The sequence below is a fragment of the Haemaphysalis longicornis genome, unplaced genomic scaffold (assembly GCF_048455015.1).
Source record: "Haemaphysalis longicornis isolate Haplotype H1 unplaced genomic scaffold, Haemaphysalis longicornis Haplotype H1 scaffold_8, whole genome shotgun sequence".
In the NCBI taxonomy this organism is placed as follows: Eukaryota; Metazoa; Arthropoda; class Arachnida; order Ixodida; family Ixodidae; genus Haemaphysalis; species Haemaphysalis longicornis.
In genome coordinates this window covers 64,910,217-64,919,669 of record NW_027526445.1, presented here as the reverse complement: position 1 = coordinate 64,919,669, position 9,453 = coordinate 64,910,217, and positions in this window count along the sequence as shown.

The window sequence follows — 9,453 nt, the reverse complement described above, 5'->3', positions numbered from 1 at the left end:
TGCTACAGGGTGATACAAACGGCTGGATTGAGCCTGTCGAGCCGAGTGCTGTCATCGATACGCCGGACGATACTCCAATTATCACTCATGTCGCAGAATTCAGTGCTACATCCGAAACAAAGGTTTTATCATCCGACGTTTTCAATCAGGCTATCGATGAAGATCTCACGCCCACACAAAGAGAACCCCTGCTGGCTCTCCTCCATCGGTTTCGCTTGTCTTTTGACTGCTTGAAAGTTCCGCTAAGTTTAACATCAACAGTTGAACACACGATAGATACTGGCTCGAACACGCTGCTATGACAACAACCTTATCGCGTTTCCCGAGAAGAACAGCGTACAGCAGATGAAAACGTGGACGACATGCTTGAGTGAGGCGTGATTAGGACCTTCACCAGTCCGTGGGCGTCTCCTGTAGTCTTTCTGACCAAGAAAGTGGAGTGGAAAATAACCCCGCTGGTAGGTTAGTGGTCATCAAACAGACGCGTAAAATTTCAAAGGTCGTTGGTTCGGATCCCACCGGGCGGCCATTTTTTTTCACTTTCTTGCTGTCTTTCCAAATTCGTTATCTGTTTTTATGACCTGTCAGATTCTCCCCTTTGCTTTCCGAGGTTTTCTTGACTGGCAACCGTTATTTCTGTATACATTCAACGAGCCTCTCATGTCCCGTATATATATATATATATATATATATATCGAATAAGAAAATTGGAAATATATATATATATATATCTATATATACCGTGGAGCGAACAGACGTGCGGGTAACAAACAATCTTTTATTGACGGTACGGCCTGGGACAGGCTATATATATATATATATATATATATATATATATATATATATATTTGAGTCTTTACGAAAAACATAACAATATTTAATACGACGTTTCGGATGGGAACCAGCCTTTATCAAGTTAAGTACATCCGAAACATTGTAATAAATACTGTTACAGTTTTCGTTGTGACTGTAATTTAATATACTATTCAGCTGCCAAGCCCTGCACTGTTATATATATATATATATACTTATATATATATACATATATATATATATATATACATACATCTTTTTTATGACCCACCACAACCTCCCCTTTGCTTTCCGCGGTTTTCTTGACTGCCAACCCTTATTTTCCGTCTTATTTCACGGAGCCCCTCATTTCCCATTTTCTATATATATATATATATCTATATATATATATGTATATATATTGGGAGCGCGAATTGCAAATGTTTCCTCATCAGCCCACAGGTAAGTATGTAAGTATTCTGACTATCCAAAACCGCCTTCACGTTTGTCTTTGCAGCATTGTGTGTGTCCTTCATCATCTCATCATTCTTCGTCTTTCTCGGATGCCCCATCATCGTCATCGTAGTTGGCCCTGTTCTGGTTGGGGAACCGATCGCTGTATAAACGCTGTCCGCCAAACCTGCTGTCACTGCCACTCAAGTGGTGGAGCGTAGTGGAGAGAGAGAGAGGGAGAGACAGAGAGCTCTTGATTACATGAAAGCAGAGAGGTTTGCCGGCATCTTGCAGCCTACATGCTACTCTGCGGCGATAAGGACAAGGGAGTAAATGCCCCAAAAAAGTATGACAGAGGAAAGAGGGAAAAGAAGAGGTTAAAAGAAAAAGTTATCATGAAGGTTTGCGTGATGAGTTGAAAGTCCACACGATCTCACAGGTAAAGTTCTAAAATGTCTCTGTGACGCTGATTCCGTGTTAATAGTCAACTACGGCAACCAACACTTTTCTCTGGGATGATGGAGAGGGCTAGGGTCAAAGGAGACATTTCAAAGATATAGATGCGGTGTTGAGGCACTCAACCGTTTCTGCAAGGTGATTTCTTTCTTTGATGTATGAACGACACTCTAGAAGGACGTGCTCTACTGTATCGGCAAATCCACAATTATCGAAATAGTAATTTTCAGTTAGACCGACCCGATGTTGATAAGAATTCGTGAGCCTTGCTTTGTGACGCAACCGGTGGTAAAGAGTTTCAAGCTTACGTGGAATCCGCTCTGGTAGCCTCATTCTGGTGCAGGTTATATATGGTGCAGGAAAGGGTGCCGAGTTTCAGGACACGACCAGAGGCGGTTTCGCTCCTCTAAGGCAAGCTCCATCGCTAGCGCTGTGGCATCGTGTTTAGTGAAAAAAATATTTCTTACATTTCGCAACTGTGGGCCACTGCGAGCTGCCTCATCCGCTTTCTCGTTGGCGAGAATGCCGCAATGTGCAGCCATCCATTGTAGGGTCACTCGGTGTCCGGCAACATAGCCGAGATGGTGCAGGTACGTGACGTCACGGGATACATGGTCGTGAAGGCTGAAGTAGCTGGCACGCCGTAAAGTTTGCAACGCCGCCTTCTAGTCTGTCAATATAGCCCATTCTGCTGGTGGCTGACGAAGAATGTAGGGCAGCGCTTGTTTTAGTGCATGGAGCTCGGCAGACGTGGATGATGTTGTACTGCACCGTGAAACTCTATTCGGGTCGTCACTTAGCGCGAGGCGACATGCCTAGCAGAGCGGAACCTGCCAATGGTTCAGGTTCGGCGACCATCCCCCCATACTTTGTCACGAGCCGTCAGAGGTATCCAGCAATATTCGCTGACCTTTGTGGTGAGGACGTTGAGGAGCGTCTTGATACCTACGGACGCGTCAGCGCCTGTTACCGTGAAGACAACAACGTGAAGCCTTAAAACATCTCGTTGTCCCTGAGCGAAGTAGCCAAGACCTGGTTTCGGAACAGTGGGCACCGTATCAGTGTCTGGTCGGACTTCACCACGCAGCTGCGCCAGGTTTTTGGCTCTTACGCGGCTCGCTTAAACGCCGCAAAGAGGAAGCTGGGGTGCCGTGCCTTGCAAGCCCACCGGACTTACACCTCGTACATCGAGAATGTTATTGCTTTGGGCCGCTGCGTGAATAGAGACATGGCAAAGGGAGACCGCATTCGTCGCATTATGAAGGGCATCAACCGCTTTGCTTCACAACCCTCGCCCTTCAAAACCCACCGAACGTCGCTGATGTAACCATAACTTGCCAAGGGCTGGACGAACTGCAGTTTATTCGTCTGCAGAAGGAGGTCATCACGCCACAGTACCGCAAAGATGCTAACTTGCGGGCGCTGATAAAGGCTATCATCCGTGAAGAGCTCCGTGATTACGTTTCCGTTGTGCTCCTGGTGCCTATGTTCAGCCTTCTGCAACTGGCCAGAGGGAAATCATTAGAGGAGCTTGCCGCGATACCAGGTCTCGCTGTTCCCATCCCTCGAAGTCTGCTGAGGGTTCTATACCACTCAGAATCTGCTGTGCGACCACCTGTGCCGCTGGCGACGATCCTGGCTCAATCTACGACCAACTGTGTGGCGGCCACTCGTCCAACTTTATGTCCCCGCTGTACCTACCAAGCATGGCAACCACGCCGAAAAGCCTTAGCTCTGGGCCGACCGGCTTCGTATTACTGCGTCATACGTAGCCACATCTTCTGGTTTTGTTCCGGCGTCAGCAGGACGAATGACGTGGCTACTACAAATTGCGTTTCAGCAACGGCTTCCGCCAACAACCTTATACGTTGCCCTCACGCCATTATCCCTCTCCAACTAGCCCAGCTGTCTTTCTTCGCAATTTCCGAAACAAACGACGGCGCTCACCATCACCACTCCGCTGCGCTGCGTCGCCTCTTCGACCAGTCTTGTCTGATACCAGCCAATCACCTAAAAACAATGTTCTGCCGTTTTCGAGGGTGAAAGTGCGACACAAAGATAAAATGTATGTAGGATCCCCTGACCGGCTTTAGAACACTTTGACGGTGGTCGTTGAGGGAATTCTTGTTGAAGCAATGGTAGACACGAGTGGCAGCATATCTATCATTCAGGAAAGTTTGTGCTCTCGATTAAGAAAAGTGAGGACTCCCTACTCGGACCCAGCTCGACGTAGTACGAACGGGGATATGATTCGGCTCTAAGGATATTGTACAGCGGTATACTCATCAACGACGGCCTACATCACATTCAGTTTACAGTAGTCTCTTCGTGAGTCTCTCAAATACCTCCATGTTGGAACTTTTTACTTTTGGCATCTGCTATAATCTCATGTGGAATTCACAGATCATGTGGATATCATGGGGATATCGAAGATTCCGAGCTCGCAAGTGACGATAGCGCGTCAGATCTACGCTTGGCGAAGACCTCTGACTGTGCACTATTTCCTGGCCAAGAAGCTTCAGTTTCATTGTCATCAGACCAAAGTGTTGACTGCGACGTGTTCATTGCCCCATCCGGAAAATTCTTCGTAAAGGACTAATATTACCGCCATAATTTCTACGTTTTTCTTGGGAATCGGTCGTTCTCATACTATATATACGACATCGGAGACTCTCTTGGTACCCCTACACGACCATATTGATTTTTGTAACACAATAATGGGGTTGGCGTTCTCCCTTTTTCCTCTATTGCACCAGTGGATAATTCTTCTTATCTTAAACCCCCCTCTTGTTCATTGGCGCGATAAGGAATCCCGACATTAGCACGAGGAGAACGAGCACCCTATTGACCCTACGGGGGAACACAAAGATTTATTGGACACTGACTCTTCTGTTCCAAGGCATGTTTCTGCAGCCACGCATTGCGTTGAAACGGTCGCTTCTATGTCGTTCGCAGACACCCGCACTGTGGTTCCCCTAAAAACCGTGAAATTATTCGAGAAAACGTGGGCGAGAAGTTGAAGAGAAATATTACTCGGACTTCAGCTAGCTCTTGGTCTTTGCCTGCTGTGCTGGTCCACACGAAACACGGTTCCGTGAGGACTTGTGTTGATTATAGGGCCTCCAGGAAGATCACTCGCAAGGATGTTTATCCGATGCTGGGCATTGACGGCGCACTGGAGACCTTGCAAATGGGAGAATTATTTTCCAGTCACGATCTTCGATGGGGATACTTCCAGATCCTCATGCAGAAAACGAACACAGAGAAAACAGCTTTTGCAACACCCGATGAACTCTAGCGATTCAATGTAATGCCTGTCTGGCTTTGCCTGTCCGGCTCTGGCTACATTCGTAGAAAATGAGAGAGAGAGAGAGAAAGAGAGGGAGAGACAGAGATACATACAAACTTTAATAGAAAAGGATGGTCGCTGGTCACGATTGGGGAAATGAATGGGGAGGGCGGTTAAGAGAAAATAAACAAATGCTGATCGGTCTCAGTACACTCAATAACTGGGCCAGTTCTTGGAACCTGCAATGGATGGGCGAGTTCATGGTGATCGCAATAGGGTTTTTGCACGTAAGCCAGTTCGTTCGGGGGAGGACCCGCTCAAACAACCCGTGCTAGACCGCTTTTAACTGAATAAACTTCTATTTATATTGTCACGAAGACAAGGACGATGCAGTGTGTTGAATGAGAAACACGTTTATTGGAGCGAACTTGTGCTCCCCTAACAACTCAAAAGAATACAGAGGCGGCGAAGCAGCGGTCAACAAAAAGACTTGCGCAGGCGAGTGTCGTCGAATCGAATGCCCCGGCGTCCGCACTGCAGGCTTTTTATCTTTTGGCGTGCGTGGTTCTCGAAACGTCGATTCGCATCGAGAACATAGTAGATCCAAGAAGATTATTCTGGGCTGTTCACGTTAGATCGGAATGCTCTCCCTATCACAACAGATAACACATGCGGCACAGAAAGAAAGAATGGAACACGCGCTTCCCTTGGCGCAGAGATAACACAGACCGGAGCAGCCGGGCGGTAAAAGCAAAACACAAATAAAAAAACCCTATGTATGGTTCGCGGCATTACCCCCCCTCTAAGAGTGCATCGACCCGATGCTAACATAAGCGACAGTCCGAACAAATGAAAATAAAAGTTCGTCATCGTCCGTAGAAAGGTTTTAAGCGAACCACGTGGACGACTTCAGGCCGCGTGCGTCGTCGTGATGTGCCGGAGTCACCATCGGGGATCACTTCGTAGATAAGTTGGCCAACACGTCGTAGAATCTGGTAGGGTCCGAAACACCGTCGCAAGAGCTTCTCACTGAGTCCGCGTCGTCGGATGGGAGTCCAAAACCACACACGATCCCCTGGTTGGTACTCGGCGTCTCGGCGTCGGAGGTTGTAGCGGCCCGCATCCACCAGCTGCTGGTCCGTTATACAAACTCGAGCGAGCTGGCGGGCCTCCTCCGCACGTTGAAGATTTCCGTGGACGTCGGCGTTGAGGTCGTCGTCTTCTACGTGCGGAAGCATGGCGTCGAGCATCGTAGTCGGCCTTCTACCGTAGACAAGCTCGAACGGCGTCAGCTGTGTCGTCTCCTGGATAGCCGTGTTGTACGCAAACGTGACATACGGGAGCACTTCGTCCCAAGTCTTATGTTCAACGTCAACGTACATTGACAGCATATCTGCGATTGTCTTGTTCAGACGTTCTGTTAGTCCGTTCGTTTGGGGGTGGTACGCCGTCGTTCTTCGGTGATCCGTGTTGCTGTAGCGTAATACTCCTTGCATCAGCTCCGCAGTAAATGCCGTTCCGCGGTCTGTGATTAAGACTTCCGGGGCTCCATGTCGCAGCACAACTTGGCTTATAAAGAACTTCGCCACTTCTTGTGCAGTCCCCCTCGGAAGAGCGGCGGTCTCTGCGTAGCGCGTCATGTAGCCTGTCGCTGCGACAATCATCTTGTTCTGTGATCGTGACGTAGGGAACGGGCCTAAAAGGTCCATTCCTATCTGTTGAAATGGTCTCGATGGGACGGCGATCGGTTGCAGAAGTCTGGCGGGTCTTGTCGGCGGCGTTTTTCGTCGCTGGCAGTCACGGTAGCTCCGGACGTAGTGGGTGACGTCAGAGGTAAGGCCGGGCCAGTAGTACCTCGCCTTGATTTTTCCAATAGTGCGGGCTGTACCCAGATGTCCGGAAGACGGGTCATCGTGGCACGCTTCCAAAATTTCGTCACGAAGGTCCGCGGGTAAGACTAGAAGGTAATTCGCTCTTGTTCCGGGGCTGAAATTCTTCTTCACAAGGACGGAGTTTCTCAGGCTGAATGCTGGTAAGCTGCGTTTGAAGGTCCTAGGAACGGCAACGTTGCATCCCTCGAGATACTCGATTATGACGCGTAAGTCGGGGTCGGCACGCTGCTGGGCGGCTAGGTCGCTCTCCGTCACGATCCCGAAGAACACGCTGTTTTCATCAGAGTCTTGTGGTGGTGGGTCGACGAGGGCGCGGGACAGGCAGTCGGCGTCGGAGTGTTTCCTGCCGGATTTATAAACAACTGTAACGTCGAACTCCTGCAGGCGCAAGCTCCACCGCCCAAGACGGCCAGAGGGGTCCTTCAAATTGGCGAGCCAACACAGCGCATGGTGGTCTGTTACAACCTTGAATGGCCTTCCTTACACGTATGGGCGAAATTTTGAAATCGCCCATATAATAGCCAGGCACTCTTTCTCAGAGGCAGAGTAGTTTTTCCCCCGCACGGGGCACCTTGAGCAATCTTGGTGACGGTACTGGCGATACCGCGGACCCCGAGCCCCCAAACATACGCTGGATCCAACCGTGGCAATGTGTTTATAGGTGAAGGGTTAGAAACCATGAACGGTGGCCGTCGGAGCCCAGGTCAAGCTCCGGCGGATGGGCTCCCAGTCTGTTCAACAGGCAGGGAGCTCCGGGACCTCTTTGGCTACCAGGGTAAGGTCAAAGAAGAAAGTACCCCCGTCTCCCTGCTTCCCAATGTATCATATGGCATTTTCCAACCCCCCCCCCCCCAAACGTGATCGGCCCCCGAAAAGGGGCCGTACCGAAGCTTCATTCCCACCCTTGCCAACAATTGCATCCCAAAAGCCAGATAACTATCCGCGCTTCTGGATTGTTGAATCTCTTGACAAGTCAAATCCCATCTCCTCCCAGTCAGTGTTCCTTATCACCAAATTCCTTGAAGGCATCCTTGGCAAGTCTTTCCAAGCCAAGAAACTGAGAACCGGCGAAGTTCTGGTCGAGGTGAACACTCACCAGCAAGCCACAAGCCTCCTTACCCAGAATCGTATGGCAGATCTGGACATCAGCGTCACACCCCACCGTAGCCTCAATAGCTCTCAGGGTGTGATTTCTGAGCCAGATCTGATAAATGAGACGGAAGCCGATCTGCTCGAAGGTCTGAAAGGCGAGGGCGTGACGGCAGTGAGGCGCATCACCATGCGGCGAGATGATAAGCAAATCATGACAAAGCATATAATCTTGACATTTGACCGTTCCACACTCCCCGAATCCATCAAAGCAGGTTTCATTCACTGTTCTGTCCGGCCTTACATCCCGAACCCGCGGCGCTGTTTCAAGTGCCAACGGTTCGGGCATGGCACCACCTCCTGTCGCGCAAAACAACGTGTGCAAAATGTTCATCCCAAGATCATGATACAGATAACTGCCAGGCTCAACAATTAATGTGCAGCAACTGTCATGGACCTCATGCTGCGTACTCCCGCACGTGTGAAAGGTTCCAGATGCAAAAGAAAATAACAAATCTCAAATTCACTGAAAACATCACCTTCCCAGAGGCGCGGAAGAGGTTCGCCTCTTTTCCCCTGGGGAGGTACGCCGACGCAGCTCGCCGGGGGGCGGAGCGGCGTCTTGTTTCGGCGGGGACCCAGTACCGAGAGTCGGACTTGGTCCCGCCCCCGCCCCCCCCCCCTGGGTTGCCTCTTGCAGCCCAACCCGCCTCCGCACCGCTCGCTGAGCCAGCAGCGGCTGTGGTGGCATCCACGTCCGGTGGGGATGCTGCTGCACCCACCGTTTCCTCCTCTCCACCGGCCCGAAGCACACGCAAGGGCCCGGACGAGATGGAGACGGAGGCAGTCGCAGCGACCCCCTCCCGTCCCTCACTGCCTGTGCCACCTGTCGTGCTCCCCACGCCTTCTGCACTGGCAGCGCAGGCAAAGAACGCCCGAAAGGGTACCACGTCAAGGGGGCTCAGTCCGCTGGGCACCCCCTTGCCATCAGATGACGACATGGACGTCGAGCCCTTTCGACTTTCATCGCAGCGGAAGGAACGGGCTGCGACGTCCAGGTCAGTAGAGAAGGCCAGAAAGCCCCTCCCAAGAGTGCAAGCCCCGAAAGACCCTACATAGTCACTCTCCAGTAGCTCTATCACATCATAATGGGAAGAGAAAACATAGTTCAATGGAACTGCAGAGGCCTTCTGAATAATCTTGACGACGTGCATGAGATTCTGCATGCCAACCAGCCAAGTTTAATGTGTGTCCAGGAAACACATCTGAATTCCAAACACACAAATTTCTTGAATAGTTACCTGGTATACAGGAAAGACAGGGATGGCTGCACACACTCTTCTGGCGGTGTGGCCATAATCGCCCGAAAATCCTTAGCATGCCACCCTGTCACCTTGAATACTGTCCTTGAGGCTGTAGCAATACGCTTAATAATATTTAATAGGTTGATAACGGTATGCTCCCTCTACATTCCTCCTGATG